Source organism: Stegostoma tigrinum, chromosome 3, assembly GCF_030684315.1.
Source record: "Stegostoma tigrinum isolate sSteTig4 chromosome 3, sSteTig4.hap1, whole genome shotgun sequence".
In the NCBI taxonomy this organism is placed as follows: domain Eukaryota; kingdom Metazoa; phylum Chordata; class Chondrichthyes; order Orectolobiformes; family Stegostomatidae; genus Stegostoma; species Stegostoma tigrinum.
Window position 1 is genome coordinate 89,614,294 of NC_081356.1, and position 26,397 is coordinate 89,640,690.

At 44.4% G+C, this 26,397-nt stretch overlaps 1 protein-coding gene across 7 annotated transcripts in view; it reads left to right on the forward strand.

The window, feature by feature from the left end:
- The window catches only part of kiaa0825 (KIAA0825 ortholog), a 398,499-nt gene that overhangs the window by 121,278 nt on the left and 250,824 nt on the right, over positions 1 to 26,397 (forward strand). The window lies entirely within an intron of this gene.

Sequence of the window (26,397 nt, forward strand, 5' to 3'; positions counted from 1 at the left end):
GGACTTGTATAGAAAGAATTTGCAATGAAAATGACTCTGGCTTTGGTTGGAATGTGCCAACTGGATGTGGGTTTTTGAGGCAACAACAATTGGAGGAATGGGGGTGGGGGAGACATGGGAAGGCTCCAGGTTTCTCAATCTTAACTGGAAATCCAATTGTGGGTTTGAAATATCACATGAAGATGATTCACAACCTGAGAGGGTGTGTTGAATGGCAGTTTCAGGCCCTCAGGCCTGCACTCTGACTTCCCAGTAACCTCCTGCAAATAGCCCCTTAAAACAACACATCTTGCTACCTCCATCTGAACATCCGCTACTCACATTAATCCTTGTCCTATGGCCAATCATGCCAACACATCCCTTTTGCCCACTCTATTACTATGGCTTAACATCGCCGTATAGCAGTGGTTTACAAAGTTTTATTGTTCCCCTTATACATACAAGTCATTACTAATCTTCATCTTTTTTCTCGGCTTGCATGAGAAGTGAGCATATAGTATGGGCAAGAAGCAGAGACATAGGAGCTGGTTATGGCTGGCCGACTCATGTCTGTCACCTGATTGCAACTAATAATGTATATATGCACCTATCATCCCGGGGGAAGACCCGCTTTCAGGAAACTGAATATTGTCAGCAACAACCTGTTGTGAAAGCCCCAGCCTCCCGACGTACTGGTGCTAATTTGTGTCATGAGAACTGATCCTCTATCTGTGTGTCAGTCAGGCTGTGGTGAGACTTCTGACTTTACATGCAATCTGGGCTTCAAAGTTGTTGTTCTTCAGAGATCTACCTGCAATCCCAGTAGTGGTTATCGCTTTCTATTGAATCGACTGAAAGATCTGGGAGGTATGGTTTCTTCCCCAGTGAAGCCATTTGAAAATCTGACGGCTGTTAAATGACTGCAGGTTGAATTTGCCAAGCAATGATGCCCTTGTTCCCAATTTTCAGACAGGGAATTCAGCTCAATAAAATTATCTGATTCTTCTAAACTCCAATGAGAGACATGCCCAACCCACTCAACCTTAGCTCAACCAGGAATAAACCTAGTGAGCCTTCACTGATCTGCCTCCAATATAAGTTTATGCCTCCTCCAAAGTAGATGACTAAAAGCCGATGCAGTACTCCACAGTTTTACCATTGTCCTGTACAGTTGTAACAAGACTACGCTTCGATGCCAACTCCTTGCAATAAAAACCAACATTGAAGTCCTGAGGAAGGGTCACCAGACCCGCAGTGTTCATTCTGCTTTTTCCTTCTCAGATGATGCCAGGCCTGCTGAGCTTTTCCAACAACTTTGTTTTTGAAAGCCAACATTCTGCTTCCTTACCTAATTATCTGTTGTACCTGCATGATTTGTTTTTGTAATTCATGTGAAAGGACATACAGACCCCTCAGTTCCAAAGAAGAATCGTTGGACTTGAACTGTTAACTATTTTTCTTTCTCCAGAGAAGGATGCCTCAGTGGCTGAATTTCTCCAGCACTTGCTGTTTTTATTTCAGAGCTCCAGCACTTTCAATAGTTAGCTTTTATCCACATCCCTGTCTGTTGCAGCATTCTGCAGCCTCTTACTTTTCAAGTTCTATTCTCTTTTCTCTCAAAAGAAACTGTTACTGTAACATTGTGTTGGAAAATCACATTATGAATGCACTCAATTACGTTCTCTGACCTCAAAGCGTGCCTATTAATTGTGCACCATTGGCGAAGTCCCCTCTACAGTCTAGCCTCACGACACAGTTTTTGAACTGCATTTGCTTTTCATCACAGATCCAAAATCTGGTAAAATTCCAGCCCAGGAATCTTTATTACATGATCACGTTTCTTGTTTAGGTATGACATGATGTTAATGAAAATCACATTTACCTGAATTTTTCTATTGTTTGCTAACATTATGTTTCAGCCTCTTCACTAAATTTACAGATATTCATTTTAAAAATGGTTGATACTTGTCATCTTAACAGCGAACAGAATATAAGAACTATTTCATATGTTTTCAAACCAGTCCCCTGAAATTTCATGTATTTTAATACTGTGCTATCACCAGACAAAAAAAATACAAACATGCTATTTTCAGGCTACCTGAATAGTTATACTTTGAAAGCAGAAATATTTTGATTCTGGCAGTGTCAAAAAAAACCGAATCCTATGTGTTGCTATGATTCTGTTTCTTTGTGGCTTCACAAGATGATTTTTAATCCAAGCAATATTGAGCCACTTTCATGGTTTTCTTTTTATATTACAAAATCATACTAATGTTTATTTGAGAAATGGATTCTCCTGTGGATGAAAGATAGGTTACTTGATGCGCTGATAATTCTTGTCAGCAAATCCTTGAACGAATTTTCCTAACATAGACTGGAACTGCCTTAATGTTAAAGGCTTAGATGGGGTGGAATTTGTTAAATGTGTTCAGGAAAGTTTCCTCAAACAGTATATACAGTGTTCTACTCAGTAATGGGCAAAACACCACATCTTCTTGGGAAATAGGGCAGGAAAGGTAACTGAGGTGACAGTGGAAGAGCAGTTTGGTACCAGTGACCATTGTTCTATTAATTTTAAACAATTATGGAGAAGGACAAAACTGGACCACAGGTTCAAGTTCTAAATTGGGAAAGATGAATTTTGATGGAATTAGACAGGATCTTACAGGGGTTTATTGGAGTTGTTTGCAGGCAATGAGACCTCTTGCAAGTGGGAGGCCTTTAAAATGTGATAGCTAGAGTTCAAGGTCTGTATGTTCCCATTAGGGTGAAGGCCAAGATTGGCAGGAGTAGGGAATGCTCGATGACAAGATATTGAGTCATTGGCCAGAAAAAAGGAGGAGGCACGGCTCATGAATAGGCAGCTGGGGTCGAGGGAATCCTTGGAGGTGTATAAGGGATACAGGAGTTTACTGAAGGAAGAAATCAGGAGGCAAAAAGGGGACATGAGGTAGCTTTGGCTGAGAAGATTAAAGTGAATACAAAGAGATTCTTTGAGTATATTAAAGGAAAAAGAATAACCAGAGAGAGAATGGGACCCCTCAAGGCCCAAAGTGGGCATGTATGTGTGGAACTGCAGGAGATGGGTGAGGCCCTCAATGAATATTTGTCCTCTGTGTTTACCGCAGAGAAAGACATAAAGACTTGAGAACTTGAGGAAGTTAGTGGTGATATCTTGGGGACAGTCCATATCACAGTAGAGAAGGTATTGGAAGTATTAGAATGTATGAAGTTCGATAAATATCCTAGTCCAGATCAGATATATCCAAGAATGCAAGAGGCTAGAGAAGAATTTGCCAGGCCCCTGGCTGATATATTTGTATCATCATGAGCTATGGGTGAGATCCTGGAAGACTGGAGGGTAGCGAATGTTGTACCGTTATTCAAGAAGGGATGCAAAGAAAATCCTGAGAATTATAGACCAGTAAGCTTAACATATGTGGTACATAAGTTACCTGAGAAGATCCTGAGGGATAAGATATACATGCATTTAGAACGACAGGGTTTGATTAGGATCAGTCAGCATGCCTTTATGTGTCGGAGATCATGCCTCAAATTTGTTAGAGATCTTTGATGAAATAAACAGGAAGGTTGATGAGGGCAGGACAGTAGACATAGTCTACATGGATTTCAGTCAGGCCTTTAATGAGATTCCACATGGTAGGCTGCTCTGGAAAGTTAGATCACGTGGAATCCAGGGACAGCTGGTAAATTGGATGCACAATTGGCTTCATGGTAGGAAGCAGAGAGTATAGTGGAAGGATGCTTGTCGGACTGGAGGCCTGTGACTAGTGGTGTGCCTCAGGGGTCAGTGCAGGGCCCATTGCGGTTTGTAATCTATATCACTGATTTGGATGAGAATGTACAGGACATGATTAGTAAGTCTGTGGATGACACTAAAATAGGTAGTATTGATGACAGTGAGCAGGATTATCAGAAATTGCAGCAGGATCTTGATCAGCTGGGGAAGTGGGCCAAGAAATGGCAAATGGAGTTTAATTTAGATAAGAGTGAGGTGTTGCATTTTGGGAAAGCCAAATCTCAGTAGGAGTTTCATGGTGAATGGTAGGGCCTTAAGGAGTGTAGTGGAATGTAGGGACCATGGAGTGCTGCTGCATGGTTCTTTGAAAGTAGAGTAACAGATAGACAGGTCAGTGAAAAAGACATTTGATACATTGGCCTTAGTCAGCCAGGGCAAAAAAAAGAATACAGGCATGGACTATTTTCTAAATGGTGAGAAAATTCATAAAGCAGAAGTACGAAGGGATCTGGGAGTGTTGGTGCAGGATTCTGTAAAGGTTAACTTGCAGGTGGAGTCCGTGATTAAGAAAGCAAATGTCATGTTGTTGTTTATCTCCAAGAGGTTTGGAATATAAAACCAGTAATGTGCTTCTGAGACTTTATAAAGCTCTAGTTAGGCCCCATTTAGAATACTGTGTCCAATTTTGGGCCCCACATCTCAGGAAGGACATACTGGCGCTGGAGCGTGTCCAGCGGAGATTCACACGGATGATCCCTGGAATAGTAGGTTTAACGTACGATGAACGGCTGAGATCCTGGGATTGTATTCATTAGAGTTTAGAAGGTTGAGGGGAGATCTAATAGAAACTTACAAGATAATGCATGGCTTAGAAAGGGTGGACGCTGGGAAGTTGTTTCCATTAGGCGGGGAGACTAGGACCTGTGGGCACAGCCTTAGAATTAGAGGGGGTAAATTTGAAATGGAAATGAGGAGATATTTCTTCAGCCAGAGAGTGGTGGGCCTGTGGAATTCATTGCCATGGAGCGCAGTGGAGGCTGGGATGTTAAATGTCTTCAAGGCAGAGATTGATAAATTCTTGATCTCAAGAAATCAAGGGCTATGGGGAGAGTGCAGGGAAGTGGAGTTGAAATGCCCGTCAGCCATGATTAAATGGCAGACTGGACTCGATGGGCTGAATGGCCATACTTCCACTCCTGTGTCTTATGGCACTGAGTACAGGAATTGGGAAGTTATATTGCAGTTGTGCAGGTTGTTAGTGAGGCTGCACTTGGAGTATTGTGTTCAGTTTTGGTCACCTTGCTTCAGGAAGCATGTTATTAAACTGGAAAGAGAGGAGAAGAAATTTACAAGGATGTTGCCAGGATCCAAAGGACTGAGTTACAAGGAGAGGTTGGACAACAAAGAACTTTTTTTCTTGAGAGCGTGGGAGACTGGGGGGTGCATTTTGTAGAAGTGTATAAGATCATGAGGCATGGACAGGGTGAATGCACTTGGTCTTTTTACTGGGTTTGGGGAATCGCGGATTGGAGGGCGTTAGTTTAAGGTAAGAGGGGAAAGAATACGTGGGAACCTGAAAGGCAACTTTTTTACACAGAGGATGGTACACATATGGAATGAGCTGCCAGTGGAAGTGGTTGAGGCAGGTACATTAACATCATTTAAAAGGCATTTAGACAAATACGTAGATAGGAAAGGTTTAGAAGGATATGGGCCAAGTGCAGGGAAATGGGGTTAGCATGGATGGACATTTTGGTCAGGCATGGACCCGTTTGGGTCAAAGGGCATGCCTCAATGCTGTATGACTCTGTGGCTGTAATGGTAGCAATTTGGAGGAGGTAATACAGTACAGCAATCAGGGGAGGCAGTACCATTGTGGCAGTATCCCTGAACTAGTAATCCAGAGACAAAGTTCTAGGGACAGGGGTTTTAATCCCATCATGGCAGATGGTGCAATTTGAGTTCCAATAAAAATGTAGTGACTGTTGAAGGTCTCAAAAGCACACCTGATTCACTAATGTGTAGACTGGATGAACACAGCAGGCCAAGCAGCAGCAGAGGAGCAGGAAGGCTGACGTTTCGGGCCAAGACTCTTCTTCAGAGAAAGGGTCTGAAGAAGGATCTCGGCCCAAAACGTCAACCTTCCTGCTCCTCTGATGCTGCTTGGCCTGCTGTGTTCATCCAGCTCCACACCTTGTTATCTCAGATTCTCCAGCATCTGCAGTTCCTACTATCCCTGGTTCACTAATGCCGTTTTAAGGAAGGAAATCTGCCATCTTTACTTGGTCTGCTCCATTTTTAACTCCAGTCCCAAAGTAATGTGATTAATTCTTAATTGCCCTCCCAGCAGCTAGAGATATTAAGTAAATGCTGACCCATGCACTGATGCCCACATACAATGAACAAAAAAACTGAGGCTAGCTGTGTACATATCAGTTTTTGTGACAATTAGCAAATGGTTGTAAATTGGGAGAGGAGGGTGTGTAGCAGGACCTGGGTGTCCTTGTGCACCCGTTGCTGAAGGTAAGCATGCAGGTTCAGCAGGCAGTAAAGAAGGCAAATAGTATGTTGGCCTTTGTCGTGAGAGGTTTTGAGTACAGGAGCAGGAATGTATTGTTGCAGTTGTACAGGGCTTGGTGAGACCACACCTGGAATTTTATGTGCATCTTTGGTCTCCTTATCTGAGGAGGGATGCCCTTGCTATCGAGGAAATGCAGCAAAGGTTTACCAGGCTGATTCTGGGGATGGCAGGTCTGACATAGGAGGACCGATTGACTAGGTTGGGATTCTTTTCTCAGGAGTTCAGATGGATGATGGGAGATCTCATATAGACTTTTAAAATTCTAACAGGACTGGACAGGGTAGATGCAGGGAGGATGTTCCTGATGGTGGGTGTGTCCAGAACCAGGAGTCACAGTATGAGGATTCACGGTAGATCATTTAGGATGGAGATGCGGAGACATTTCTTCACCCAAAGATTGGTGAGTCTGTGAAGTTCGTTACCACAGGAAGTAGTTGATGTCAAAACGTTGAATGTATTCAAAAGGTGACTTTGGATAAATGGGATCAAAGGTTATGGGGAGAAAGTAGGATTAAGCTATTGAGTTAGACGATCAGCCGTAATTGTGAAGAATGGCAGAGCAAGCTCGAAGGACCAAATAGCCGCCTCCTGCTCCTATCCTCTAATGTTGCTATGTTTGATGTTTGAATGGTTATGTCAATGCAATGTCCATATGATGAAAATTGTAGCCTGATCAACTTTGTTGACAAATGTCGTATTATTTTAATGTAATTAAATTATGTCGACTTGAAAGGAGAGAAGTTGGACTCGAGTGCTGCTTTTCAAATACGATGAATAGCCTTGCTGCTGCAAAATGATCTCGGGTTGCCTCGTGTTAATGCATACACTGTAACCATCTGCCAGATACATACGGAACAGACAGGTCATGACATCAAATAGCACCAGGCTGGTTTGATGTCAGTCGTAGATGCACCCACCCAAAATGTGGGCTGAAGTTTTATGTTTTGTAAGAACTGTCTTTTTAATTTTGAATACACAAAAATTAATTTAGCGAAGAGAATTAACTGTTTTTAAAATTAAGAATTAATAAAAATAATGGCTGCATAATTTCACAGCAAGGAATTCAATTCCTATTGTGAACTTTTTTTTATATAGCTGAGGTTCTGTGATATGCAGGTGATCAGGAGCCGAGGAATTGTATGCAAGTGAAGCTGATTGATTCTCAGTTGAGACAGCTAGATCTGGAAGCAAATTACAGAAAAACAGGCGTACAGAGAGGGAAAGACTTCGAAGAATGTGCGGTTGCTCTCCCCAGCAAAGCTGCTCATTGTCTGCAGTGAAAAACAAACTTAGTTTAAACTGAAAAATAACAGTTACCTTTCCTGTAGCAATTCTTCTGAACTGCGACATTTGAATTGAGAAATTAGAGACGTTTTCCAACTGAGTCAGAAGCTTCAAACAACAGACAAGGTGACATCACCAACGCAGGAAATGACATCACCAACCCAAGGAAACCTAAACAGATAAATAGAAAGCGGGACATAACACCAGCGCTTCACTGGAGGCTCACTGATGTTACCGAGAATGGTGACGAAACGTCTGAAAACTAACCTTCCAGCTCAGCGAGCAAACTCACATCCAGAACAAGGTACACTGCTTTGGCTGCTGTTGGGGGGTGATGACCTTTCAGGGACTAACAGCAGCAGCCAGGTCAGTGGCACTGTAACCAGTTCTGAGGCTCCAAGGGAAAGGATGCAGTCAGACAGAGCAATACTGATAGGAGACTCAGTTGTGACAGGGATAGACAGGAGATTCTGTGGCTGCAGAAGAGATACCAGGAGAGTGTGTTGCCTCCCGGCTGGCAGGGTCAAGGGTGTCTCTGATCGCTTGCAGAACATTCTGAAAGGGGAGGATGAACAGCCAGAGATCATTTTGCACATTGTACAAATGATGCAGATAGACAAAGGGATGTAGTCCTGCGAAATGAGTATAGGGAGTTAGGTAAGAAGTTAAAAAGCAGGACTTCAAGGGTAGTGATCTCCAGATTACTCCCGGTGCCACGTGCCAGTGAGGATAGAAATAGAAAAATAGCCCTGATGAATGCATGGCTGAGGAGCTGGTGTCGGGGGCAGGGTTTTCAGTTCTTGGATTATTGAGATCTCTTCTGGGGTAAAGGTGACCTGTACAAGAGGGATGGGTTGCACTTGAACCAGAGGGAGCGCAATATCCTTGCGGGAAGATATTCTAGTGTTACCCAGGAGGGTTTAAACTTGTTTGGCCGGGGGCTGGGACTCTGAATAAATGAAGGACCATCGAGAAGTCAGAGAAAAATACACTGGCCATCGAGAGCAGGTTTACTATTCAGGATAGCCAGGGGCACAGTAAAGGGAGTAAAAAGACTTCTGGTTTAAAGCACATTTATTTCAATGCACAAGGCCTGACTGGGAGGGCAGAACAGCTCAGAGCATGGATTGGATGTGGGGAATGGGATATTATGTCAATAGTAGAAACATGGCTAAGAAAGGGGCGGAACTGTCAGATCTATGTTCCAGGATACAGAAGCTACATGCATGACAGAAATAAAAGTAAGTAAAGAAGGGAAGTTGCTTTTTGATAAGGGAGGATGTAACAACCATGCTTAGTGAGGATATTCTTAAGGGATCATCAAATGAGGCCATATGGTTAGAAGTTAGAAACAAGAAGGGGATGGTCACTTTGGGACTATTATAGACACCCAAATAACCAGGAGGTATGAGAGGAGCAGTTGTGTAGAGACATTGCAGATACCTGTAGGAATAACAGAGAAATATTGGTTGGAGATTTACTTTCCTCTGTATCGACTGGGCCACCCAGAGTGCAAAAGGCCTGGACAGGGTGGAATTTCTCAAGTGTGTCCAAGAAAGTTTCCTAAATCAATATGTCGAGGGCCCAATTGGGAGGATACAACACTTGACCTACTGTTAGGAAATGAGGTCAGGCAAGTGACTGAAGTGTCAGTTGCAGAGCACTTTGGGTCTCGTGACCATAACTCTCTTAGTTTTAACATAGTTATGGAAAGAGATAGGACAGGTCCACAGGCTAAGGTACTAAACTAGAACAGGGCCAATTTTGGGGCCATTAGGCAGGATCTAGCTGTGGTCAATCAGTTTGAAGGAAAAGGAATGATTGGCAAATGGGAGGCTTTTAAAAGTGTGTTATCAAGAGCCCAGTGACAGTATGTCCATGTTAGAATGAAGAGAAAAGCTGGCAGTTTTGGGAATTCCTAGCTGACTAGGGATATTGAGGCTTTGGCAAGGAGAAAGAAGAAGGCATACTTTGAGTTTAAGCTATCGGGCTCAAGTGAATTTCTAGATGATTATACAAAGTGTCGAGCTTAAGAGGGAAATCAGAAGAACAAAAAGAGGATATGAGATGGATCAGGCAGGTAAGGCTAAAGATAATCTCAAAAGATTCTATAGCTAGATTAAGAATTAAAGGGTGGCTAGGGAGAGAATAGGTCTCCTTAAAGATCAACATGGTCATCTATGTGTGGAGCCATGGGAGATGAGGGAGATTTTTAATGAATATTTCTCTTTACTGAGGAGAGAATCCAGGATTCTAAAGAAATATGGGAAACAAGTGGGGATGTTTTGGACAACATACATATTACCAAAGAACAGGTGTTTTCTGCCTTAGATTGCATTAAGATGAACAAGTCGCCTGGGCCTAATCAAGCCCATCCTTGAACATTGTGGGAGGCTAGGGAAGAAATTGCAGAGGCTCTTGCAGCTCTTTTGCTTCATCTTTAGCCACTGGTGAAGTTCCAGAAGACTGGAGGGTGACTAACGTTGTTCCATTCTTTAAGGAAGGTAGCAAAGACATGCTAGGGAGCTACAGGCCAGTGAGCCTGACATCAGTGGTAGGCAAGTTGTGGGAGAGGATACTGAGGTACAGGATCAATGAACACTGGGATATTCAAGATCTGATTCAGGATTGTCAGCATGGATTTGTGCATGGGAAGTCACGTCTGACAAATCTGAGTTTTTTGAAGAGGAAACCATAAGGGTAAATGAGAATAGAGCAGTGGATGTTGTCTGTATGTACTATAGTATGGCCTTTGACAAGGTCCCACATGGCAGGCTAGTAATGGAGGTTAGGTCGCATGGGAACCAGGGAGAGCTAACTAATTGGATTCAAAATTGGCTTGATGGTAGGAAGCAGAGGGTATGATGGACGATAGTTTCTCACACTGGAGGCCTGTGACTAGTGGTGTGCCACAGGGGCTGGTGATAGGAACTTTGTTATTTGTTATTTACATAAATGAACTGTATGCAAATGTACAAGGCATGATTAGTAAGTTTGTGGTTGATACAAAATTTGGAGGTATCGTTGATATCAAGGAAGGTTATCAAAATTACAGAAGAATCTTGGTCAGAAGGGTGAGTGGGTTAATGTTTGGCAAATGCAATTCAATACAGATAAGTGTGAGGTATTGTACTTAGGAAAGTCAAACCAAAGTAGGACTTTTATACAGTAAATGGTAAAATTTGGAGGAGTATTGTGCAATAGAGGGACCTCGGAGTACAAGTACATAGTTAATTGAAGCAATGCCACAGGTGCATAGGGTGGTGAAGAAGGGATTTAACATGCTTGCCTTCATTTTTTGAGCCATTCAATATAGGAATTACGATGTTGTGTTACAGTTGTATAAGTCGTTGGTGAGACCGCACTTGGAGTATTGTGTGAGGTTTTGGTCACCCTGTTATAGGAAAGACGTAGTTACACTGGAAAGTATGCAAACAAGATTTATGAGGACGTTGCCAGGACTAGTAGGCCTGAGTTATAGGGAGAGGTTGGCCAGGATAGGACTTTAATGCTTGGAGCATAAGAAAATGAGGAATGACCTTACTGAGGTGTATAAAATCAGGAGGGGCATAGACAGAATGAATGCATATAGTCTTTTTCCCAGGAATGGAGAATTGAAAACTAGAAGGCATAGGTTTAAGATGAGATGGTACAGATTTAAGAAGGACCTGAGGGGCAACTTCTTCACACATAGAGTGGTGCTAATATGAGATGGGCTGCCAGAGAAAATGGTTGAGGCAGGTACAGTCGCAACATTAAAAAAAACATTGGGATAGGTACGTGGATGGGAAGGGTTTAGAGCAATATCGACCAAATGTGGGAAATTGGAACTAACTGAGTGGGCACCAAGGTCAGCATGGAATAGTTTGGGCTGAAGGGCCTGTTTCAATGTTATATTACTGTGCCACTCTATGATTCTATAACTGAACACCAAGGCTAGTCAAAGAGAGATAATCTCAACATCGGAATCAGGAAGTAAAGACCATTGAACTGACTCTCCATTTATGTCTACCTTCACCAAGATATTTTCCCCAGTTGTCTATGTGCGTATAAGAGGGGGCATATATATAAAGGATTAGCATTTTAGTTAGTTTAGTTATGTCAATGGTTTATGTCTGCCTACTTGAAGGAACATCCTGATCACCTACAATTAATAATTTTTATTTAGTACAGAGACCTGGTCCTTGCACTTTATCAAACTTGGCCTGAAAGTCAGGATAATTGGCATTTTCCCGATAAAATACTTTAATATTTGGTACAAATCCTGGAGTAGGGGTCTTGATTTTCAGGGCGCTACAATCATGCCAAAGTTTGGCAGTTTATAGACTGATTTTAAATTGGATTTGATTTGAATTGGTTTGAAAATAGTAGAGTAATGATTTGGTTGTGATTTGGTAAATAATACAGGTGAAAGAAAATGTTTGGTTCTGTACTAAAGGAGTGACATTGGAAACAGCAAATTTTTTTTTGCATGTAGCAAATTTGTGGCGAGCACCCTTAAACAAAATTTCAAAACTAAATTTAATTGATTTAGCAGGTAAGATAGAGAGAACATTTTCTGACAGAGCTAATTGAGGATCTAGCATAGCTCTTGGGTTTAGAGGAAATACAAAAATTGCCGTGTATTTCAGGTTGTGAAATTTCAGTATCAGGTGATATTCGGCGGCTGGAGCATGAGGAGAGAATAAATAAACAAGAGATGGCAGAAAAAAAATAAAGAAAAGGTACAAAAACGATAAGGAAAGGGAGATGGAATTAAGATTACAAAAATGGAAATGAAGGGGCAGGAAATAAAACAAAATCAAAACTAGAATTAGTCATGCAAAGGACATGCAAGAACTTGAACATAAGCTACTAATGGCCTAGTTCAAACAGGAAAAGTCAGATACTGATGCAGGGCTTGGTGGGGAGAATCTGAGTTTGAAGTCCAGTGAAGAAATGTTTAAGTTTGCACAAGGAAGACAGTCAGTCCATGATTAGGTATGGTGTACACATGTCACAATATGTTTAAGTGGCAAACACACTATGTTCTTCAAGCAAATGACCATGTGTGCAAATCGTAGGGGGTCCTTAGTGGGAGTGAAGGAGGCTGACCATTAGACAGTACCCCACAGTCAATTAATCAAGTTGTTGTATTCCAATATAGGGAGTTGATCAGGGGCAATATGGCATAAATTCATTTGAGTTGGGAGTTATGTTCTTGCAGACCAAGGATTAGGTCATAATCAGTACTACAGATAAAATCTAACCAGTCTCGGGATTTCTGATAAGTCAGTGGACTTTCTGTGGAGACATCGGTCTGTGGCTGGGCCACCTTTTCCTGCTTGAGACAAAGGGTGAAATTGACCATGTTGGGAAGTGCACGCAGGATCAGTTAGTGTTGATGCATGATTTGGAGAAATTATGAGATGCCCATGGTGACTGAGTAAGAAGTATAAAGTGCAGGAAGGATTAGTAGTTTGTGAGGATAAGATGGTTGAGAATTATTGAGGGACAGGATACATGCAAGACTGAGCTGTAGTCCATGAGCTTTGGCGGAGTTAGACTGGTGGCTCAGTGAGTGTGACTGCTGGATATCCCGCTTCACTTGAGGCATAGTGCTAACCTTGCTGCAGTTTGTGTCTCGCTGGCCAGGACTGATGGGTGGCCGCCTGAAGCAGGCAACTCAAGAAAGAACTGCCCTCCTCTTCCCTACTCCACCCATCAAGACATCCAGGTCCCTACCTGTGAAGTGAAAAGCAAGCTTTCCTTTCCTTTAGACCATATCTTCATTACTGAGACTTGAACACCAATGTGAGGGCTTATTCCTGGCTTGCAACACATGAAGTGATATAGAGCTGGAATTTAAATATGGTATCTGAGGCATGAAAGCTGGAGGGTCCTGGCGGTGGCAAGCACATCTGCTGCAGAAGTTCCTGAGAAAGTCACCCAGCAGCCTTGTTGAATAACTGAAGGGTGAAGAACAGAAGATTGGATGAGAGCAGTTATTTTGAGCTATGGCAGAACAGTACCCTGAGCCTTACTCAACTGAAAATGAGAAAATTCATCCCTGTACAATGTCAGTTCCAGTGATTTTTTTAAAAAATATGATATTTGAATATTCTTTCCTTTAAAAAAATTATTTGAGAATTATGTTTAAGTAATGTGTTTCAAATGAAAGTGAATTGATGAATGATTTTTTAAAATTACAATTTGCTGCTTATGTTGTTGTATTTTGAAGATAGGTAAGCCTCTGTGAAAATTTGTGAGTTAGAATTTGCTGCAAATAAACATTTTGGGGGCCATTGTCACAGCCGAGGCTTATTAAGTCATGAAGATCACTCCAGATTCTGAGCATAGCATAAAATATTTCTTAGCTCCAGCTTTCAGGCACTGGCTCAAAGATTTACAATTTGATTGACAGAACCAGTATCCTAACAAGTGACTTTTCAATAAAAGCGGAAATTTGATAACATAGCATTTCATGATTTTCTTTTTTTCTGATCCTTCAAGTGAATTTTCTGGTCAATTAGAATGAGTTGAGAATTGTTTATAACTATTAATCTCAATGCTAGTTTGCAATTTATGATAATAGAACAGCTTCCTGATTCATAGCCTTTTCTCATTAAGGCATTTAAGTTTAGGTAGCAAAAGTTTGAGGGTATATGTAGAAGTCACAAGTTTCAATGCAAATTACAAGGGATCAGAGTTGTTAGAGTTCTGCTGACATGATTATATAAAAAAAAACTTTGGGCTGTGCCAGCTTTATAACATTCAGACTCCAAAAGTAACCAGTATGTTGAGGAATTTCTAGGGAAAACACAAATCTTGCTTACAGTTGCCTTTTGAGTCTGCTCCACCATTCAGTAAGATCATGGCTGATTGTTTTATGTTTCAAATGCCACTTTTCCATTTAACCTCCAATAAGCTTCAATCCTTTTACTGAACAAGAATCTGTCTACCTCCACCATGACCCTGCCTCTGTTACTTTCTGAGGCCAGAGATCCAAAGTGTCTCAACGCTCTCAGAGGAAATAATGTTCTCTTCACCTCTGGTGCAATCAGGGCAGGACATGTACAATTAATGGTAGGGTCTAGGAGAGTGTTGCCAAACAAAGAGACCTTGGAGTGTAGGTTCAGAGTTTCTTGAAGATGGAGTCACACGTAGACAGAGCCATGCAGAAGATGTTTGATACTCTTGACTTTATTGGCCAGTGCATTGATTATAGGTGTTGGGTGTCTTGTTACAGCTATACAAGTAGTTATTTTAGACTGCTTTTGGAGTACTGTGTTCAATTCTTGTCTCCCTACAATTGGAGTGATGTTGTTAAGGGTGAAGAAAAAAACTTCAAGAATGTTGTTGGGTTTGGAGAGTTTGAGCTACTGGGAGAAGTGGAATATGCTGGGGCTATTTTTCCTGGAGCACTGGAGGCTGAGGGGTGCCTTATAGAAGTTTGTAAAATCATGAGGGCCATGTTAGGATGAGTAGTCAAGGTCTTTTCCCCCAGGGTAGGGGAGTCCAAAACTAGAGACCATAGGTTTAAGGTTAGAAGGGAAAGATTTAAAAGGGACCTAAGGAGCAACTTTTTCCATGCAGAGTGTGTTATGCATGGAATGAGCTGCCAGAGGAATTGGTGGAGGCTGGTACTGTTACACCATTTAACAGGCATTTAGGTAGGTACATGAATGGGAAGTGTTTAGAGGGATATGGGCCAAATGCTGACAAATGAGACGTATAATTTAGGATATCTGATTGGCATGGATGAGTTGGACTGAAGGGTCTGTCCCTATGCTGTTCAACCCTACAACTCTAGAAGGGTGACCCCTAATTTTTAAACATTGCACCTCATTGCATTGGGTTTTGCTGCAACTTTGCAGCAGGACTAGGACTGTAATTTTAGCTTGACAATAGTGTTCCAGCGAGGCTCAATGCAAGTTGGAGGAACAGTAAATCATTTTCCACTTTGGAACATTACAGATTTCAAGACTGAACATAGAGTTCAAAAACTTCAGATTTGAACTCTGTCCTCCACTATGATTACCCCCTCTGTGTGCCTCTATTTTGTGGGTTTGCTTTCAGGAAAGTTGACCAATTTTCTGGTATTTTACCCACCATTAGTACATATTATACATCTACATCTATTCCTTACTACCTTTCACACTTTCTTTGCCTTTTGGGTTCCTGCATTATCTATTTTACTTGTTCCTCCTGATACATTTTCCACAGCAGATAGTGGGCATCTATGCAATAATGCTGAACATTGCCCAAATATGTCCTTTACGCAAACAACTGGACAAATTCATCGCAGACCCATAAATCTATTGATTATCAGTAGTGATGGAAGGAATCAGCAACAGTGCTATCAAGCATCATTGAATCTTCAAATGTTTATATGGAAAGATGCATTTCATCCCCATTGTGTGCACTCTGCTCATCAAACATCTCGGTAATCTAATCCCATTTTTCAGCATTTGGGCCCTAGCCTTGTATGCTAAGACATTTCAAGTGCTCACTGAAATACTAAATACATGGTTAGTAGTAACGTGCTAAGTGACACTGAGTTTGAGTTTCCCCAAGACCACATTATAGCTTTGCTTCAAGTATGGACAAAAGAACTGACCTCCAGATGGAGGCAAGATTTACTGCCCATGACATCAAGGCCACATTTGACCGCTTGTCACATCAAAGTGTGCCAGCAGTATTAGAGTTAAAGAGAATTGAAGGAAACTCTGCCCTAGTTAGATTCATAACTTAGCGCAAGCAAGATTATTGTGGTTGTTGAAGGTCAGTCATCTCAGTTCCAGGATATTTTTGGAAGAGTTTCTCAGGTAGTGTCCCAGGCTTCAAAGACATTCCCTCCAACATCATGCCTAAAGTGGAGATGATTGCGCATGATTGTACATTGTTCAGCACCATTTGTAACCCTATCTCCAAAGATGATTCTCAAGCCTAGGCTGACAAGTAGCAAAACATTTGCGCCACACAACTGTCCATTAAGACAATCTAATCATTGCCTTTGACATTTATTGGCATTCCCATTGTTGAATCTCCCAGCAGCAATGGCCTGGGATTACCATTGGCCATGAAGTGAACTGGATTAACCAAATCACAAAAGAAAAACACAGAAAATGGTTGAGGAACTCAGCAGTTCTGGCAGCATCTGTGCAGGAGAAATAGAGTTGATGTTGTGAAATTCTGAAGAAGTGTCATACCAAACTTAAAACATTAACTCTGTTTCTTTATCCACAGATGCTGCCAGACCTGCTGCATTTCTCTAGCATTTTGTATTTGTTTCAGATTTCCAACATCCACAGTATTTTATCATTATTGACAGAGTTAACACTTTGAGTTCAATATGTCTGCTTTTGAGAACTGCTTCATTCACTATGTTTTGGACCCCATTCAGTTCTGAAAAAGAGTAATCTTGGACTACAAATGTTAACTGTGTTTCTTTCTCCACAGTTGTTGCAAGACCGTTGAGTTTCTCCAAAACTTTATTTTACTCATGTTTGTATTGAATATTATATGCATATGTTGTGTACAAAAGCATGCCAGTCGATGTTTTTATCCATTTTGTGTTTCACTTCTACAAAAAAAAACCTCCAGAGGTTTTGACCCAATAACAATTTAGGGTTGAACACCCTTGATATATTATTTTTGCTGCACTTGATTAATACATTTATCTCAAACACTTTAATGATAGACTTAATAACTTTTTAAAAACTACCATTAAAGTGTTTGAGGTTAAAAATAAGATATCGAGGGCATTCAACCCTAAATTGTTATTGGGTCAAAACCTCTGGAGGATTTTTTTTGACAAATGCATTATAAAATTAAGTGAACATTTCTAAAAATTATTTTAACCTCAGTGATAGGTGATCTCTTGATAGCACCACCTACTGTGTTTGAGTTTCAATGTGGCTTTCTGACTAAATAGATAAATGATAAGAAGTATTACAAGACCTGATAAAATGGTGTTAGGTTTTAGTATAATTGATTAGAGAAGGTCTCTATTTATTTCAGCTGCTGAGTTATTATAATAGACAAAAGAGACCTCTATTTTTATGCCCAATTGTGTTTCCGTCCCCTTTGTTCCAGTACTCCTTGCATTCAAGGTTGTACTCAAACCGTTTAGGAACAGTTCTTTTTATTGAATGTGTTGCATTAAATGCATTAAAATTATGCTCCTTTGACATGAAGAAGTGATAATAACTCTGTTGTAATTGTTGTAAAAGCCTATATTGACGCATTTCATTTTTGCAAAGTGTTTGGTATTGAAATTAACCTTTCCACTTCCTACTGTCACTTCTAAGCAGTAATTTAAATACAAAGCATTGACATATAATGATGATCTACAAATAATTTTGACATCTTTGGAAGACCTCAGAGGTGTCTGAAGATGACACAATGTCTCCAAAGCTGTGCAAGAATAATTCTAAATTTGGAAAGGAGTAGATATATTAGGTGGTGTGATAGAGTGTTGGAAGAAAGCAATCGTAAATTTCTTTTTGTGTGTTGGTTTGCTGGATCTAGTCTGACAGTTTATCATTTTTTTGGCAAAATCCTAGAATCAAAACATTTTGTCTTTCCCAGCATGAAAACTTTACGTATATTCATTGTAAAAGAAAATGAATGTTGTGGTAAGGATATTTTTGAGGAAAGGATGTTGCATTTTTGTAAATAGAGAATATCATATATCTTGCAAGAAATACCATCTCCAGAAATGACTATGTGGGATTTCAGAAAGCTCACGGAGGTTGTGGAAGATCAACTGCAGGTATAGGTATAGAGTCGTACAGCACAGAAACAGACCCTTCGATCCAACTTGTCCTTGCTGACCAGATACTCTAAATTAATCTAGTCCTATTTACCAGTATTTCCCGGATCCCTCTCAACACTTCCTATTCATATACCCATCTAGATGCCTTTTAAATGTTGTAATAATACCAGTCTCTGCCACTTTCTTTGGTAATCCACTCCATACACACACCACCTTCTGCATGAAAAAGTTGCCCCTTATGTCCCTTTTAAATCTTTCCCATCACACATTGAACATCAGCCCCTGTGTTTTGGACACCCTATTTGGGTCTGGAGTGAATGTTGAGTTATTGAATCACTTAGCTGAATTTGTGTTCCATCTGTAAACATGCTCACAATTTCCCTACAGCCACCATGCCTTTGTCACTTTTGGTATCATACACTAAAATAACTGCTCAACCCAAACTTCAGGAAAAGTACATTTTGCGACAATGACATTTAGCAAGCATTAGGCTTGAATGTTGCCTTTCAAATTTCAAATGTTGGATTCACACTGATGTCCCTATTCTGTGAACTCAGCAGTATGATTTAACTGAAAATCTAGGTTGTCATTGCTTTTCTTTGAAAACTATGATGCTCTTCCGTTTTACGATTGTCCTGTTTGATGCAAATTCCTGATGTCTGCACACTGTAATGTACAGAATTACATTTCATTATAAATAGAATTCTCAATGGAATAACTAATTTTCAAGTTCAATTCATTCCTAATTTATGAATCCTCTAAATTTTTTTCAGGTTTTCTCTATCTTGGAGCTTCTGTTTCACTCTGCTACATTGTATCACGGAGTTTTACACACTTAAAGAAGAAATTCCATTGAGCTCCTTAAACATTGAGATTTCACAAGAAACAGTTAGACAGTATTTTACATTTAACCACATGAAACATACCTCACTTAGTTATGTGCATTTCTTTTGTACTGAGATTTTTGGTTGCATTGTTGCAATTAAGGTCTTTTCAATTAAGTACAGCACCAGTTTCTACTTAGAAGCCACCTTTAGAAGAGTAAAAGGTCCCAAAGTGATTCTCAGGACTCTCATCAAACAAAATCTGAACCACTAAAGCAGATATGGGGCTGATGGGTTAAAGAGGTAGTTTTTGAGGAGAATCTTAAAAGAGAGAAAACTAAGGTTTAGGAAAGGAATTCAGAATAGTTGTCCCATCAACTGAAGGCATGCCCTAATGAGATACTAAAGAGGCCAGAATTCGAGGAATGCACATAATTTGGAGGGTTGAGGTGTTTGAAGAGATCACAATGATAAAGAGTGCCGACACCATGGGAAGGCTTGAAAAGAAGCATGATAATTTTAAAGCTGAGGTTGCTTGACTGGGAGCTATTGTTAGTCAGTCAGTGAATGGGACTCACTGAAATTTTGACAGCGGCAAACAGAGTTTTGGATGACCTCAAATTTATGGATCATAGGAGGCCAACCAAGAGTGTTTTGGAATAGACAACTTTGCATTTAACAAGGGCATGGATGAGAGCTTCAGCAACAGATAAATAGAGGCTGTAATTTTACAGATTGGTTAAAAAAATGTATGTGGAAAAGCATTTCTCAATGTCAAATATGTTAGCACAGGAGTTGTACCAACCAACTACTAAGAAGTCAGAAGAAATGTTTTCAGTCTCTGCCTCAGCTCTCAGCTCTATTATGCAGTCACCGTTTACATTGCTTTCCTGACCAACTGTCTGTGGTTGATGTAGACTATTTCCATTTTTCGTTGTCACTAGGGAAAGCACGTGGTTGTTGAGAACTATGTTAGTGAACTCACATGTGGACACTGACACTGTTTTCAGATGATGCTGCCAAGAGTCAGGCAGGGTATGAGAAATGGGAGGGAACCAATGATAATGCAGTGTGAATACCCAGAGAAGCCATTGCAGGTGATTGTCAAGGTGTAACAGAATAGGAAAGAATATAACCAAGTGAGTGCGGTTCCACTCGCAGGGTGACAGTACAGATGTGTTGAGGAGAATGGCATGGTTAAATGAAAGCTGCATATATAACAAGAAATATGAGGTTTCATTGTTTAGCTTAATCACACAAAGGTCACACAAAACATTGGCAATGGCTTCAACAAAAGTTACCTTCTGGATGCGAGTTTGCTCGCTGAGCTGGAAGGTTAGTTTTCAGATGTTTCATCACTTTTTTTATTTGAAAAAATATACTTTATTCATAAGATGGACAAAAATAAAACATATTTACACACCTACCCAGTCATGCAAGCCGCTCCGGGTTACCCAGGGAGAACATACACCAACCAGAGGGAAAAAAAACAAACAAAGAAGAGAAAAAACAAAGCAAACACCCCGGCATTCGTCACCCGGCACAGTCCCAGTTGGCCCCCTGACCAGTTGGGGAAGGCGCCAGCTGGGCTCAGTTACCAGATAGGGCCCTTTTTTCTATTCTGGACGAGGGGTTTCATACCGTGGACTTTCCCCACCGCGCCTTGGCGGCGGCTGCCCCAAGCTTTAGCGCGTCCCTCAGCACGTAGCCCTGGACCTCGGAGTGCGCCAGTCTGCAACACTCGGTCGGGGTCAGTTCTTTCAGCTGGCAGACCAGCAAGTTGCGGGCAGACCAAAGAGCGTCTTTCACTGCATTGATGGTCCTCCAGGCGCAGTTGATGTTGGTCTCAGTGTGCGTCCCGGGAAACAGCCCGTAGAGCACGGAGTCCCGCGTCACGGAGCTGCTCGGGACGAACCTCGACAAATACCACTGCATCCCCCTCCAGACCTCCTGCGCATAGGCACACTCCAGAAGGAGGTGATCGACAGTCTCGTTCCCCCCCCCCCGAAGCCACCTCGAGGGCAGCGTGCGGTGGCGCAGAGATTCCAGGCATGCATAAAGGATCTCACTGGCAGAGCCCCTCTCACCGCCAGCCAAGCAATGTCCTTGTGCTTGTTTGAAAGTTCTGGCGATGAGGCATTCTGCCAAACTACTTTGGCAGTCTGCGTGGGGAACCACACGACGGGATCCACCCTCTCCTTTTCCCGAAGGGTCTCGAGGATACTACGTGCAGACCACTGCCTGATGGTCAAAGGTGTTTCCTTTCAAAAATTTCTCCACGAAGGACAGGTGGTACGGAACGGTCCAACTACTCGGAGCATTCCGCGGCAACGAGACCAGGCCCATCCTTCGCAACACCGGGGACAGGTAGAACCTCAGTAGTGACACTTGGTGTTTGTGTACTGAGGATCTACGCACAGCTTGATGCAGCCGCACAGAAAGGTAGCTGTCAGGGTGAGGGTGGCATTCGGTATGCCCTTTCCCCCATTTTCCAGGTCTTTGTACATGGTGTCCCTGCGGACCCAGTCCATCCTCGACCCCCAAATGAAGTGGAAGATGGCCCGGGTGACCACAGCGGCGCAGGTCCAGGGAATAGGCCAGGACTGCGCCACATACAACAGTACTGAAAGCCCCTCGCACCTGACAACCAGGTTCTTACCCGCGATGGAGAGGGACCGGAGCGTCCACATACCCAGCTTCTGCTTCAATTTGGTGATACGCTCCTCCCAAGTCTTAGTGCACACCCCAGCTCCACCAAACCAAACAACCAGCACCTTCAGGTAGTCTGTCCTGACGGTGAAGGGGATGAGGGAGCGGTCGTCCCAGTTCCGAAGAACATGACCTCGCTCTTACCCCTATTGACTTTGGCACCCGAGGCCAGTTCAAACTGGCCGCAGATGTCCAATAGTCTACTCACCGACCGACGATCGGTGCAGAAGATGGTGACATCGTCCATGTACAGGGAGGTCTTGACCTGGAGGCCTCCGCTGCCTGGGATAGTCACGCCCTTCAGGCTCACGGCCTTCCTGATGGATGCGGCGAAGGGCTCCACACAGCACACGAACAAGGCAGGAGAGAGCGAGCAGCCCTGCCTGACTCCAGATCTGACAGGAAAACTGTCGATTCCCACCCGTTGATCGAGACTGCGCTAACGATGTTGGTGTAGAGCAGCCGGATCCAATTGCGGATGCCCTCGCCGAACCCCAATTCGGAGAGGACGTCCCTCATGTAAGCATGAGAGACCCTGTCGAAGGCCTTCTCCTGGTCCACGCTGACGAGGCAGGTGTCCACCCGCCTGTCCTGCACGTAGGCGATCGTATTCCTGATGAGGGCACGTAGGCGATCGTATTCCTGATGAGGGCAAGGCTCTCAGCGATCTTCCTGCCTGGCACAGCACAGGTTTGGTCAAGGTGAATCACCGACTCCAGGACAGACCTGACCCGGTTGACTATGACCTTGGCCAGGATTTTGTAGTCCACGTTCAATAGTGAAATGGGACGCCAATTCTTAATTTCTTCCCACTCCTCCTTCCTCTTGTAAATGAGGGTGATGATGCCCTTTCTCATGGACTTGCACATTTCCCCTGCCCGAAGCGCACTATCGTACACCTCCAGCAGGTCCTGGCTGACCAGGTCCCACAGAGCGGAATACAGCTCGACCGGTAAGCCGTCGCTCGCGGGAGTCCTATTCCTCTCCAAGGACTTGAGGGCTTTGGTCAGCTCGTCCAAGGATATCGGCCGGTCCAGCCACTCCCTCGTGCCGTCGCCTAAGACCTCCGTGATAGACGACAGGAACGACTCAGAGGCCATGCTGCCCGTGGGCTTCGTGTCGTACAGTCCGGCATAGAAGGATCTGCTGATCCTCAAAATGTCGGGCCGAGACGACGTCACCGAGCCGTCCTACTCCTTCAGCCGGCTAAGCACAGAGCTCTCTTTGTGCACCTTCTGAAAGAAGAAACGCGAGCACGTCTCGTCCTGCTCCACGGAGCGGACCCTGGACCGGAAGATTATCCTGGAGGCCTCCGCGGCGAAGAGCGAGGCTTGCTGGCCCCTCACCTCGTGGAGGTCATCCGTGACATCGACCCCCATCAACTGCAGAAGGAGCAGGTTCTGCACCCTTTTCTGGAGTCGCGACAGCTTTCCCCGCCTCTCTCTCGCCTTCCAAACACGCTTGAGGACAAAGAACCTCTTGATGTTCTCCTTCACCGTCTCCCACCAGTCGCCCGGAGACTCAAAGAGGGGTTTCATGGTTCTCCAACTGGCGTACTCCCTCTTAAGCTCCTCGACGTTCTCTGGGGTCAATAGAGTCGTGTTGAGCTTCCATGCCCCCTTGCCGGCCGGCTGGTCGTCCTGTAAGTGACAGTCGGCCAGCAGGAGGCAGTGGTCAGAGAAGAACACCGGCTCGACGCCGGTGGACCTGACAGAGAACGCCCGCGACACAAACAGGAAGTCTATCCTTGAGCGAATAGACCCGTCTGGCCGTGACCAGGTGTACCTCCACTGTGCTCCATCTGCAGGGGTGCTGAAGACGTCGAGCAGCTTGGCGTCCTTCACCCTGCCCATCAGGAATCTGGACGTGACGTCCAGTTGACTCCCCCCACCCGCTGTCCCCACGCCGGATCTTCCATCTGCATCGATGATGCAGTTGAAGTCTCCGCCTAGGATGATCGGCCTGGACGTAGCCAGCAGGGGTGAAAGCCACTGCAGGACGGCCAACCGCTCACTCCGTACCGCTGGGACATACACGTTGATCAGCCTCAGGGGAGCGTTCCTGTAGGTGACGTCAGCCACTAGGAGGCGCCCCCCCCAACACCTCCTGAACTTGAGAGATGGTAAAGTCGCGCCCCCGCAGCAGACTAGCCAGGCCCGAGGAGCGACAGTCGTTACCCCCCCGACCAGATCGAAGGCCCACAGGCCCAGGCGCCGGACCATTTCCCCTACCTGCCGAGGTGCGGTATCCCGCACTCCTGCAGAAACAGGAGGTCCACCTTGATGGTGGTCAGGTAGGCCAACGTGGATACACATCTTGCGGTGGACTTGACGCTGCGCACATTAATGCTCGCAACTCGCACGCCCATTGTGGGCAGTGACTGCAGTACCCTCCCCAAGTCCAAGGTCCAGTCCCTCTATCTGTCCCTTCATGCCCATTGCCCGGGCTAACTGCTGCACGCTCTCCGGGCTGAGGAAACCGTCCGTGCTGCCTTTCGGGTGGCATCCCCCTGTCGGAGGTAAGGAGGCAGGAGAGTCCAGCTCTGGGTCAGGCTGGGGACGCGCTGTTTCCTCCTTCCCGCCTGAAAGTTCCGGGGGCCCTCCAGTGCCCCAGCGGCACTTGACTGGGTGTCGGAGGGAGCCTCAGGACGCCTCCCGTCACCTGGAAGCGTGGTGCTGCTTTTCTTCTCCCTTGAGATCTTTAACTTCTGCTTCGGGCGGGCCATCTCCAAATGCCCCTCGTCAGAGGAGCTCTTATAGCCCCCCTGTAGCTGCCTCTTCCTGCCTGATGGTTGCGGTTCCTGGGCCCGCCGACGCACCTTTCTCCTCGCTTTCTGGACCGTCGTCCACTCCCCTGGGTCGCCTGTCGCCGCCTCCATCGACTCCGGGTTGTCGGTGGGGAGCGGAGCCTGCAGGGTCGGTTTGCTGGCCTCGGGCCCATCCTGCGGGGCTGGGCCCTCCTGAACATTAGTGGGGTCCTTGCAGGGCCCTGGTGCCTTCCTCTCCTCCGGGGGCGGGCTGGCCCGCACTATCCCTGCCGGCGACCTGGGCGTAGGTGTTCCCCCGCTGCGGGCATGCCCTATAGAGGTGGCCCGCTTCACCGCAAAGGTTGCAGCTTTCCTCTTGTGGGCAATCCTTTGCAAGGTGTCCCACCTCCCTGCAGTTCCTGCAGATGGTGGCTTTGCAGTCGGCCGCCACGTGACCTGACCTACCACAGGCATGGCAGACTTTAGGTTGCCCTGCATAGGTCAGGTAGCCCTTGCTCCCACCGATCGCGAAGGTGGACAGTGGGTGTACGATGTTCCCATCCGCGCCCATCCTCAGCGTCAAATTGACCTGCCTCTTTCTTGTCCAGATGCCAAAGGGGTCCATGATGTCAGTTAGGTCCCCTTCCACCTTCACGTACCTTCTAAAGAAGGTCAGGACATCAACTGCTGGCACATGCGGGTTGTACATGTGTACAGTCACCGTACGGCTCCTCTGCGCTGGCATCACAAACAGCAGGACAGCGGTCAATACAGAGAGGGGGCCCTCACCTCCTTTCTCCTTGAAAACCTCCAGGAAGCACTCGCAAAGCTTGGCGCTCCTGAAGGTCACATCGTAAAAACGTCCTCCAGGGAAACCCTGCAGGCAGTAAATGTCCGCAGCAGCGAACCCACAACAGCCCAACAGGACCCTCTTCACGAAGAAGGTGCGGTCCACAGGTGCACCTTCATCCACATTCTTCACGGAAACACGGATGGTGTTCCGGACCCCCTGACCTGGGGCACGAGCACTTGCCGCAGCGAACGTTGCAGGTTGGCTGCTCCCACGAACCAGCTTTAGGTCGAAGCCAGCATTAAGATCCACTGGTCGCAAGGGTGCACAGCCAATCCGATGTCTTCCTTTCACCTCCAACACAGCGCTCTCCTCCTCTCGGTCCACAAGAGAGTGGGTCTTTATTTTGTTCCAGATGTAAGCTGGTTCACTGAGCTTAAAGGTTTGTTCCCAGATGTTTCGTCACCATTCTAGCCTCCGACGAAGAACTGGTGTTATGTCCCGCTTTCTATTTATCTGTTTAGGTTTTCTTGGGTTGGTGATGTCATTTCCTGTTCTTTTTCTCAGAGGATGGTAGATTGATTTGGAGCCAATGTGTTTGTTGATGGAGTTCCGGTTGGAATGCCAAGCTTCTAGGAATTCTCGTGCGTGTCTCTGTTTGGCTTGTCCTAGGATGGATGTGTTGTCCCAATCAAAGTGGTGTCCTTCCTCATCTGTATGTAAGGATACGAGTGATATTGGGTCATGTCGTTTTGTGGCTAGTTGTTGTTCATGTATTCTGGTGGCTAGCTTTCTGCCAGTTTGTCCAATGTAGTGTTTGTCACAGTTCTTGCAAGGTATTTTGTAGATGAAATTCGTTTTGCTTGTTGTCTGTATAGGATCTTTTAAGTTCATTAGCTGCTGTTTTAGTGTGTTGGTGGGTTTGTGGGCTACCCTGATGCCAAGAGGTCCGAGTAGTCTGGCGG